Raw genomic sequence first — 12,527 nt, forward strand, 5'->3', positions numbered from 1 at the left:
CTAGGCCACATGGGTGATAATATGGAAGTTTAAGCTCAACCCATCTGTAGGACCTGTGGATGAAGAAAAAGTCTCAGAGAAGGGCATATGGGCAGGGAAAGCATCCTAATAGGCATTTGTTTTTCTTTTTTTTTCTTTTTTTGCATAGCTCTTTTAACTGCTGTTTTTTTTTAACATCTTTATTGAAGTATAATTGCTTTACAGTGGTGTGTTAGTTTCTGCATTGCAACAAAGTGAATCAGTTATACATATACATATGTTCCCATATCTCTTCCCTCTTGCATCTCCCTCCCACCCTCCCTATCCCACCCCTCTAGGTGGTCACAGAGCACCGAGCTGATCTCCCTGTGCTATATGGCTGCTTCCCGCTAGCTATCTATTTTACGTTTGGTAGTGTATATATGTCCATGCCACTCTCTCACTTTGTCACAGCTTACCCTTCCCCCTCCCCATATGGCATTTGTTTTTCTACATTCTAAATTAATTGGATTTCTGGGCTTTTTCCATCCTGCCTTCCCTAAAATTTTATTATTGTTTTATTAAAACTTTGAGTTGGGGCTTCCCTGGTGGCACAGTGGTTGCGAGTCCGCCTGCCGATGCAGGGGACGTGGGTTCGTGCCCCGGTCCGGGAGGATCCCACATGCTGCGGAGGGGCTGGGCCCGTGAGCCATGGCCGCTGGGCCTGCGCGTGCGGAGCCTGTGCTCCGCAACGGGAGAGGCCACGGCAGTGAGAGGCCCACGTACCGCAAAAAAAACAACAACAAAAAAACAACTTTGAGTTGAATGCTTTATTCATTTATTTTTATTCCTTTTTAAGTTATGAAAACATTTGGAGCTGTGCATTTATCTCTAGATATGTCATTGCAACCCATAAGTACTGATAAATAGTGTTCTTGTTTTTTATTGTTTTTAAGTCACCTTTATTTAGGTATAAATAAATAATAAAATAAACATTTTAAGTGTAATGTTCACTGAGTTTTGCAAAATGTATACACCAGTATAACTAACACTATTGTCAAAGTACAAATTATTTCTATCACTCCAAAGCATTTCCTTTTGCCCACCCCCAGTCAGTTCCCACTCTTCCTTCCCCAGCACCAGGCAGCAACTGATATACTTGCCTAGAGTTTCATATAAATGGAATCACAGTGTATACACTTGTGTCTGGCTTCCTTTGCTCACCAGGTCCAATCAGCATAATATCAATATAATGGAACAGCTTGATGTCCTATGGAAGGGAAAGACAACTAAGGAGCTGTAGAGTCGATATACCTGAATTAGGATAATGAAAATGTATTGTTAGCCTTGTCAGTGGAAACCAAACTGCTTTAGGTGGTGTTTACTAAGAGGTATAGAGAAAATAGCATTTTTCAGATCACTAGCTGCACACTAGGTACCAGGGGATGTGTTAATTTGTTCAAGCAACGATACCACATCTGGAGCAGCAGCTGCACCTGCAGTCGCCACCTGACTGGGTTTACGGTGACCCCCTGTCGCTCTCTAAGGGTTGTCTTCTGTGCAGGCCAGACAGGCGAGCTGGATGGGACTGTGGCGGGAGTTACCCCCTGCATCTTTCAAGTCCTTAATGGTGGTAATAGTCTCGGCAATCCCTCCAGGAATACAGTGTTGCTTTTAGTTTACTGCTTTCATAGGTAGAGGCAGTTCTAGTGGTTTCCACTTGGTCTTTCCTACCAAATAGCCCTCACTCTGTGGATTAGGGAACAGATGTGGGGATTCTCCCAGTTGCTGAGTATATATATTTCAATTATGCATCCTGGAACTGAGAAAATTACCATAAAGTGGGTTCAGAAGCCCACTAAGCCCACTGTGAGACAGACCTCAGCTAGAACTCCATTGATAACCTGACCTCCATAAGCCCCTCTTCTGACTGGTAGATCACTACACTGGTAGCGATGTTTTGGGTCACCAGGAATTAATGTCAGTTCAGAGCCAGTGTCTAGTAGTCCCCAAAAGGTCCGATTATTTCCCTTCCCACAATGTGCAGTCCCCCAGCTGTACTATTGTAGGGTGCCTGTTCCTGAAGCTGATGATCATGTAAAGAGGAAAAATAACTAAACAAGTAGTTACAACGGATTTCTCTGAGTGTTAAGACTGAATAATCTACAGGGTGCTATGGGTAGCCAAAAGTGGAACCTAATTTGATATAAGGAGCCAAGGAAGGCCTCCTCGAGTAAATTACTTCTCAGCTAAGCCTAAAATATGAACATGAGTTAGTTGAATAAAAGAGGAAAGGAGAAAAGTGAAGAGATGAGAGTTTCTGAATACAGAAAGAATAGCAGGTTTAGAGGATGTGGGGAAGAGTGAGTTCAGTTACGGATATGCTGAGTTGGAAGGGCCAGTTTTATATGGAGGTGGAGCTATTCTACACACTGTCAAAAATATAATCACAGAGCCAATGCAAACGGCATAATGTACCAGTGTAAACTGGTGTAGCCGTTATGGAAAAGAGTATGGAGGTTTCTCAAAACATTAAAAATAGAACTACCACATGATCAGCAATTCCCCTTCTGGGTATATATCCAGGAAATTATGCAAGAAGAATGCATTCTGGAGATGTACTGTACAGCATCATGACTACAGCTAATATGACATTGTACACTTGAAATTTACTACAAATGTAGATCTTAAGTGTTCTCTCCATACCAAAAAAACCCCCACATAACTGTGAGGTGATGGAAATGTTATTAGCTTGATGATGGTAATCATTTCACAATGCATACAATATCAAAACATCGCATCGTACACCTTAAATATATACAATTTTTATTTGTCAATTATACTTCAATAAAGCTGGAAAAATATAACCCCAGAGCTCAAAGACTGAGGGGTTAAAGCACCGTTCATTCATTCATTCGTTCGTTCAACAAACACTATTTTAAAAAAATATTTATTAATTAATTAATTTAGGCTGCGCCGGGTCTTAGTTGCAGCATGCAGACTCTTAGTTGCGGCATGCATGTGGGATCTAGTTTCCCGACCAGGGATCAAACCTGGGCCGGCTGCACTGGGAGCACGGAGTCTTACTCACTGAGCCACCAGGGAAGTCCCAACAAACACTTTCTTTTTCTTTTTTTTTTTTTGCGGTACGCGGGCCTCTCACTGTTGTGGCCTCTCCCGTTGCGGAGCACAGGCTCTGGATGCGCAGGCTCAGCGGCCATGGGTCACGGGCCCAGCCGCTCCGCGGCATGTGGGATCCCCCCAGACCGGGGCACGAACCCGTGTCCGCTCCATTGGCAGGCGGACTCTCAACCACTGCGCCACCAGGGAAGCCCCAAACACTTTCTAAATAACCACCTATGCCAGGCCCTGAGCTCAAGTTGCTTATAATCTAATGGAGAAATAAATGTACACACACATAAATGCAATATACTATGTTAATTGCTATAATAAAAGGATATTAAAATTTCAGTGAGATTTTGGATGAGTGGCTGAAATCTGTGTAGTAAATTGTGGAATTTTTTAAGAGGAGGTATGGAGCATTTCTCTGAAGTATTGTGAGGAGTTCCCCAGATAGACAGGTGGTAGGGAAGGCTTTCAGACAAAAAGAACAGTTTGTGCCAAGGAACAAAAGTATAAGAAAGCTGGTTGGACTTAGGGTTCAATTACTGTTGAATACACTACAAGTGGAAGTGATAGAGAGTAAATCTAAATGAATCATCTGGGGTCAGATCATGAAAGATTTTGTGTGCCACACCAAGAAATCATCCTACAGGCTATGGGAATAACTGAAGAAAGTTAGGCAGTGGAATGACATGAAGAGATAAGTGTTTAGAAAGATTCTGTAGCAGCGCAGAGGACATTGGGAGCTAGCTCAGCAATGACCTAACCAATAAATACATGAGATGGTAAGCCACTGTTAGTGAAAGTCCACAGAAACAAGAGTCAACATAGTTACATCTCCAAGGACTATAGATGATGTCGGATGCAGCCTCTTCAAAATCCAAAATCCTGGGCTTCCCTGGTGGCGCAGTGGTTGCGAGTCCGCCTGCCGATGCAGGAGACACGGGTTCGTGCCCCGGTCCGGGAAGATCCCACATGCCTCGGAGCGGCTGGGCCCGTGAGCCATGGCCGCTGAGCCTGCGCGTCCGGAGCCTGTGCTCCGCAATGGGAGAGGCCACAACAGTGAGAGGCCCGCGTACCACACGCACACAAAAAACAAAAAACAAAATCCAAAATCCTATGAACAGTGAGTTTGAGGCACTTTAAACTTTCATTAATGTTCTCCTCAAAATCTTTACAGGTTTTTTTTCTAGCTTCCAACAACTGTCCCATTCCAAAGCTACTCTTACATTTTAGGTTTTTGTTACAGCAGCACCATACTCTCAGTACCAAAATCTGTATTAGTTATCTATTTGCTGCATTACAAATTAACCCAAACTTAGCAGCTTAAAACAAGAAACATTTATTATCACAGTTTCTGAGGGTCAGGAATCTGAGAATGGCTTAGCTGCGTGGTTCTGGACTTGGTTTTCATGAGTTTGCAGTCAAGTTCTAGGTCATGGCTTCAATCTCTGGATACTTGACTGGATGCTGGAGAGTCTCCTTCCAAGCTCACGTAGCTGTTGGCAGGAGGCTTTCTATGTAGCCTCTCCACAGGGCTGGTCATGTAATTACTTCCCTCCGAGCAAGTGATCCAAGAAATATTTATATATATAATAGAGAGAGAACACAAGACAGAAGATACAGTCTTTTATCATCTAATCTTGGAAGTGACATACCATCACTTCTGCCATAATCTGTTGGTCACATGGATCAACTCTGGTACAATGTGAGAGAACTACAGAAGGGTGTGACTGCCGGAAGGTAGGGACTGCTGGGGCCAACGTGGAGCTAATTACCGAATTTATTATGTAGAACATAAAACACATATTATTGGAAATAATAAAGCTTAGCAAGGTGGCTGAACATAAGATAAATGTACAAAAGTTAATTGCATTTTTATATATCTGCAGCAAAGAATTAGAACATATTTTTTAAGGCACCATTTATAATAACAATAACAGTAATAACAAACACATACATCTATGAATTACCTTGGAAGAAGTTTAACAAGAAATATGCAAGGCCTATATGCAGAAAGTTACAAAACTTGACTAACAGATATTAAAGACCAAAATAAATGGAGCTATAGCTACCTTCATGAGTAGAAAGAAAACATAATAAATGTGTTCATTCTCCCCAAATTCCATGCAAGGCTTCAAAGTAGTTCTAATAAAAATCCTAATAGGGTTTGTCATGGAACTCGACAGGTTGATTCTAAAACATTTATTGGAGACTTGGGCTTCCCTGGTATTGCAGTGGTTGGGAGTCCGCCTGCCAACGTAGGGGACACGGTTCGAGGCCCGGTCCAGGGGGATCCCACGTGCGATGGAGCAACTAAGCCCGTGTGCCACAGCTACTGAGCCTGTGCTCTGGAGCCCACGTGCCACAACTGCTGAGGCCCGCGCGCCTGGAGCCGGTGCTCCGCGACAAGAGAAGCCACCGCAACGAGAAGCCCGCGCACCGCAACGAAGAGTAGCCCCCACTTGCGGCAGCTGGAGAGAGCCCGCGCACAGCAACGAAGACACAACGCAGCCAAAAATTAATTAATTAATTAATTAATTTTTAAAAAATAAATAAAACATTTATTGGAGACTTAAGAGCCAAAAGTAGCTAAGATACTTCTGAGGAAGACAAGGACAGGGGATTCACCCTACAATTAGCAAAGTTTATTATAAAACTGTATAATTGACAGTGTCATATTGGCTTAGGAATAGACAAGTTGAGCAACGGAGAGAGCCCAGAAACAGATATACACACACACACAAAGTTTTATACGTAACACAGGTGACATGGAAGATCAGTGGAGGAAAGAAGGGACTATTTAACAAGTAAGCTGGAAAATTTGGTTATGAATAAAAATAAAAATTTAAAACGGATCCCTGCACACACACAAACACACAGTAGCTTCAGAGTGATGAGAACTTAAGTATCAAAAATAAATTTTAAAGTTTGGGAAGAAAATAAGGGAGAATATCTTTGCCACTTTGAAGGTTGGATAGAATTTTCTAAACAAAAGGCAAAAAGTGCTCAATACAGAATAAAAGATTGAGAAATTGAGCTACACTAATGTTAAGAACTTCTATTCATCAAAAGTTAATTTAAAGGTCACTTCCTCAGTGAAGTCTTTCCCGAGCACCCTTCTTGAAATTGCAGATCCTTTTTTCCTAGCATCCTCAACCCACCTTCACTGCTTTATTTTTCTCCTTAGCACCTGTTACCTTCTAACACACTGTATAAGTTTACTATAGGCACTATGTAAGTTTCTTGTTGTTTAGTATATAATGGTCATGAGAGCAAGACTTTTTGACATTTTTTCTCACTGCTCTGTCCCCAGAACTTAAACAGGTGCTGACCCATACTAGGTGCTTGATAGATATTTTTTCAATTAAATGATGTGTCTTAACTCCCTGACTTTTTATGCATTTTGAGAAAGTTTGTGTCTTAAGCCTCCTGGCATCTCCCTTGCCTAGTTCAGTGCTAACACTGAAATCATATTTGGAATGTGCTTGTTTCCCTTGGTACCCACTTGCCTGGCACAGTGAAGAGAATACAGTATGTTTTCTATATTTGTGATTGACTTTGTTCTCTTCCATGCCTGTCTGCCATAGTGGAACCCCATTTGTTATTTCCTAATGAGTCTTATTTATTTGTTAGTTTGTTTCTCTTTATGGTTCTCTGGCAGAAAGGTTGACACCATACTTCTCAGTTCATAGCGTGTTAGCGTCACTGGCCCATATAACAATCCTCACTTATTTGTTTATTTATGCTCTTTTTTTTTTTCATTCATTTTTTGGTATATCCCTTTTTATGTGTTTCTGTAAAATTCATACTTTTTGTTTTATATCTCCAGCTTGTATCTTACTTTTTAAACTCAAGACTGTGTTATGAAGACCTATTTGAGTAGCCATGTGTACATGTTATCTATTACTTTTAACTGCAGTATAGTATTTATCCCATGGTGAGCCACTACTTTTTGCTTTTCCATTCTTCCCAGTGATGGACACCTAGATTGCCTACAACTCTTCATCACCAAAAACAATGCTACAATGAACATCTTCACACATCTATGCTCAAGGACCTGTGTAATCATTTTAGGGGTTACCAGATGACCTCACAGAACGGCTGTTCCAACCAGCAGTGCCTGGGGGTTCTTAGATCCCACGAGCTCACAGACACTTGATATTATCCAGCTTTCTAATTTTGCCAGTCTAATAGGTGTAAAGTGATATCTGATTGCTTTAATTTTTACTTCTCTAATGAATTCCAGATTCTCTTCAAATGCTTGTTAGTCTTTTGGGTTTCTTCTTAGGGAATGTAAGAAGCAGTGTACCATAAGCAGCTAAAAACATGGACACAGGTGATTGATTACTTGGGTAAAATCCTGCCTGTGCTACTTATTAGCTGTATGACTTGGGCAAGCTGCTTAACCTCGCTGTCCGTTTCCGCTTTTGAAAAATGAAGATAATTATAATATCTACATCTTATATTTAAATAAATTTTTATCAAAGTGAAATTCACATAAAATTATTTTAAAGTATACATTCAGTGGCGTTTAATACATTCATAATTTTGTGCAGCCACCAACTCTGTCAAGTTCCGCAACATTTTCATCACCCAAAAAAGACACTTTGTACCCGTTAAGCAGTCACTCCCATACCTCTATTCCCAACCCCTGGCAACCACCAATCTGTTTCCAGTCTCTATGGATTTACCTATTCTGGATATTTCATATAAGAGAATCATATAATATGTGACATTTTGTTTCTGGCTTCTTTCATCTAACATGGTATTTTCAAGTTTCACCCATACTGTAGTATATTATGAGTACTTTATCCCTTGACATGGCTAAATAATATTCCGTGTATCCATCCACTGATGGATATTTGGGTTGTGTCCCAATATTTAACTATTGTGAATAGTGCCACTATGAACATTTGTATACAAGTATTTGTTTGAGTGCCCATTCTTTATTGTGTGGGACACTATCTGGGAGTAGAATTGCTAGGTCATATGGTAATTCTATATTTAGCTTTCTGAAGAATGTCAAACTGTTTTACACAATGGTGCATCATTTTACAACCCCACCAGCAATGTACAAGCATTCCAATTTCTCCACATCCTCACCAACACTTGTTATTTTCCAGGGTTTTGTTGTTGTTGTTACTGAATTTCTTTTACTGATTTGAAGTAATTTCTTGTATATTCTAGATATTAACCCATTATCAGTTTTAAGATTGTAAATTTCTTCTATCATTTGTATGAAAATTTTGTCCATGTTGTCCTTAGTTGAAAAAAATTTTTTGATAAAAAGAAATTCACCAATATTTTGCCTTATGGTTTGTGGTTTTTAAGAAGTCCCTAGATCACAGGTATTCTGCTAAATTTTGATCTATAAATGTTATTTTATCTTTCACATTTATGTCTTTAATCCATCTGGAGTATACTGTCCTTTTTTCTCCTTTTTTCAGGAGACATATATTTCTGAAGGATTTTTTAGTGTTACTTTCATCATATACTAAATTCCATATACACTTAGGTCTATCTCCGAGCTTAGTATTTTCTTTCATTGGTCTGTTTGTCTGTACCACACTACTTTTTAAAAAAAGGGCTTTAGGGAATTCCCTGGCGGTCTAGTGGTTAGGACTTCGCACTTTCACTGCTGAGGGCACAGGTTCAATCCCTGGTCAGGGAACTAAGATCCCACAAGCCACTCAGTGTGGCTAAATAAATAAATAAATAAAACAGGGCTTTATAAGATGTCTTGTTATCTAATAGGGTATATTCCCCCCTTTTAGCTGTTATTTTTTTAAGATTGACTTGACTATTGGACCTCTATTCTTTCATATACACTTTTATAATTTACAAATACTGATAGTTTTATCTCTTACCTTATACCTCCTGTTTCTTTTAAATGTTTAAATTTCATTTACCAACATCTTCAATACCCATAACATTATTAGAGGCGTCCTTGTTTGATTCCCAAAGGAATTTATCCACAGTTTCTCCATTAAGTATAATGTTTGCTGTAAGTTTTTGGTGTATCACCTTTACTAGGTTAAAATGTCTCCTTCTATTCCTAATTTGTTAGTTTTGATTTTCTGAAATCACAAATAAGTATTAAACTTTATTAACTGCTTTTTTTTGCATTAACTGAGATATTACTATGATTTCCCCCCTTTTATTAATGTGGTTAATTATGCTGATTGATTTTCTGATACTCAACTGTCCTTGAATTTCTTTTACAAACTCTGCTTGATCATAACATATTATTTTAACACATTGTTAGGTTTGGTTAGATCATATTATATTAGAATTTTACATCTATTTTCATGTGAGAGAGACCTATAATTTTTTTTATATAATCTTTGTCTGGTTTTAAAATAAACCAGCTTAGGGAAAATTATGTTTTTATTTTTGCTTATCTCTATTCTCAAATTTTCTACAGTGTAAATGGAATACTTCTATAAAATGCTTTTCTTAAAAAGTTACACCAGGGGACTTCCTTAGCAGTTCAGTGGTTAAGACTCCGAGCTTCCAGTGCAGGGGGTGCGGGTTCGACCCCTGGTCGGGAAACTAGGATCCCACATGCCATGTGGTGCAGCCAAAAAATTTTAAAAAATAATAGTAATAATAAAATAAAATTTTAAAAAAGTTAACACCAGTCCATACAGTCAGCTTATCAGTCTTCCCTCTTTTTCTAATTTCTGGAATCACTTACGTTAGATAAGAATTAACTGTTCTTCCAAAGTTCGGTGGAACTCATCTGTAAAACCATTTGGGACCTGAGATTTGAGGAGGTAGACCTTCACCATTTACATTTTAAAATGTTGATTCTTCTATTTTGCCAGTGATGTGAATTAGCCTGTGGGCTGTAAACTCCAGGCTTATCTTCATCCCTTTATCGCCTGGCTCAACTAGCCTTGTCATTCCTGTTCTCTGCTTCTCCCTCTTCTACTGTCAGAATAAATCTACTCACTGCATCCCTCGTTAGTCCTCCCTCTCCTACACAGATTTTTGGAACACTTTATCCTCATCCTTTACTGAACCCTGCATCTAGTGCACATCTTGACCATTTTTAAAATTTCTGTGTGAGGACCTGGCCCTACCCAGCAGGTTAGCAGAGTTTGTGGGGCGAGTCCTAACTAGCCTCTCAGAATATCTGCTGTTCAGGCCCCTCCAGAGATTAGGACCTTGGCTTTGCTACTGCATAGGCCTTACCAAAAGCCCTCTGAGAAAGCCTGCCCTCACTACCTGGTCTAAAATAAGACTCTTCCTATCCCATTTCTCTGTTACAATACACGTTGCTTCGCAGCTCCTTTCACAATGTGTAATTGTCTTATATGTTTATTATCTGTCTTCTCCCACTGCAACTAGTATAGAAGCTCACGAGGGGCAGGGATGTGTCTATCCTGTAGTAGACAGCTGTATCATCAGGGCTGCCTTAGCAAAACGCGACACAGAGCAGGTGCGCGATAAACATTGAATGAATGAAAAACTCAGGCGACATGTATTTCCGAAGGATTTTCAGATGATTATGAGTCCTACCTATTCTATATTTTCTTTTTTTTTTCCCCCCTTGGATCAAATCATAAGAGGGCTATGCACTTGGTATAGTGTTTTAGTGTCTCATTGAATTGCCTTTTCTGAAGCGTGCTTTGGTACTGTGCCACCAGCTTTCTTTTACCAGTGCCTACAACTGTAGACATAGAAGAATGTCTTTGTATTTAAAGTAGGGATGTTGTCAAGGACATTTTCCACTATGTTACACACCTCTCATGAAATATACCTATAAGGAAATTCTTTCTTAGGGTAAAAGTGTCTTAAACAATGGGTTTGTTTTTATTTTATGGTCACTGAATCTTATAACCGAGCATGTTTCCTTCTCTGCTTTGACCTCAGGAAACTCAGGACTAGAATTTCAGCTGCTATGTAGGACTATATGAGATTCATTTCTGTGAGCTGTTTGTTTTGTTTTGTTTACCCACCCTAGTTCTTTGTCCTGAATATCTGAATTATTTATTTTATAGTAAGAGTTTCTCCTTTCTTGAGCACCTAATATGTTGGAGACAGGTTACATACATCCATCGGTTTAATCTTCACAGCAAAGCCATGAGATCCGGACGTTTTCCGTCCTTCACATAAGAGGAGATGAGGTTAGTAAGTTTAAATCACTTACTCCAGGTCACGCAGCCAGTGAGTGGAGAGCTGGGAAGCAGACTCTGCCCTGGCTTCAAGTCCACAGCCCCCCGACCTGCTGCCCAGGTGGCCTCCCGCGTGGTCTGCAGGCTTCCTGCACCAGAATTACCCAGGATGCTTGTCAAGATGCAGGTTCCTGGGCACCATTCCCAGCTTGCTACACAAGAACCTTCTTTGAGTTCTGAGAGGGGCCAGTGGTCTACATTTTAACTGGTGTCCCAAGTGACTCTCATACTTCCAGAAGATCGAGAATCCCTGTGCTAGCTGTATATCACATGCCCTCTATCTGTTGAGGTGTACTGCACGTATCTTTTCTAACGATTTTTCCCTAACCAAACAGATGCCACTTTCTGTAAAACTTTAAGTCTGCCACACTGCTGACCTCGGTTGTGTGTAGACATACGTGTGCATTTGTTATTAATCATTCTGCCTATCTCTTTTTTTTTTTTATTCATTCTGCTTGCGGGATCTTAGTTCCCTGACCAGGGATTTAACCCACGGCCTCAGCAGTGAAAGTACGGAGTCCTAACCACTGGACTGCCAGGGAATTCCCTGCCTATCTCTTCTTTGGTTAATTTGCTGAAGGACATAGTTTCCCAAAGTATCCAGCATTTTTTAACCCAGACAGGAGAAGTTCTAAGGAGATGTATTTACTGCACAGAGAGACAACCCTGTTCTTCGTAGTTCTAAAGGGGAGAACCACACCAGTGGCGGGGGCAGGTGCTGCAGAGGGAAGGGGTGGAGGTGGGGCTTCTGCACACACCATTGGATTTGTACAGGAAGCACCCGTTCACCTATAGGCCCAGGGGATGCGGCCCTCAAGTTGCTCTCAAAGGGAAAGAGCAAGAAAGGTGGTCAGTGCAGTGGTGAGCACCAAAGGACAACTGACATGGAACTCGGCAAACCTTTCCAGAAGGAGGAGCCCCTGGCCTGGCCTTATTGAAAGCAGAGAGGTGCCAAGGTGGTGGTGGGCAGGCATCCCAGGCCAGTGAGCATGAGATAACCTGAGGCTGTAGCCTTGGAGGAGTGGGAGTGGTCAGCCCTACCATTCAGGTAGGGCACACATATTCAACGTGTGCTTGGGTGGGGCTATGACTTCTTGGGGGTCACCCGGCAACCACTAGCTGTGAACTGCCGATAGGTAAGGACCTGTGTTTATTCTCATTTTTCCTAACGCTTCGTGTCAGATTGGCCTCCAACCTTTTAGTGTTGTGGGCTGGTGTATCCAGAAGTTAAGACTTGTGTGAGATTAGGGAAGGTTCATTACT

General features: G+C 40.8%; 1 pseudogene; it reads right to left on the minus strand.

Annotated features, from left to right (window-relative positions):
• Positions 1-12,527, minus strand: part of LOC112065890 (40S ribosomal protein S29-like) — a 28,080-nt pseudogene continuing 15,553 nt past the window's right edge.

This window comes from Physeter macrocephalus, chromosome 6 (genome assembly GCF_002837175.3).
Source record: "Physeter macrocephalus isolate SW-GA chromosome 6, ASM283717v5, whole genome shotgun sequence".
Classification (NCBI taxonomy): Eukaryota; Metazoa; Chordata; class Mammalia; order Artiodactyla; family Physeteridae; genus Physeter; species Physeter macrocephalus.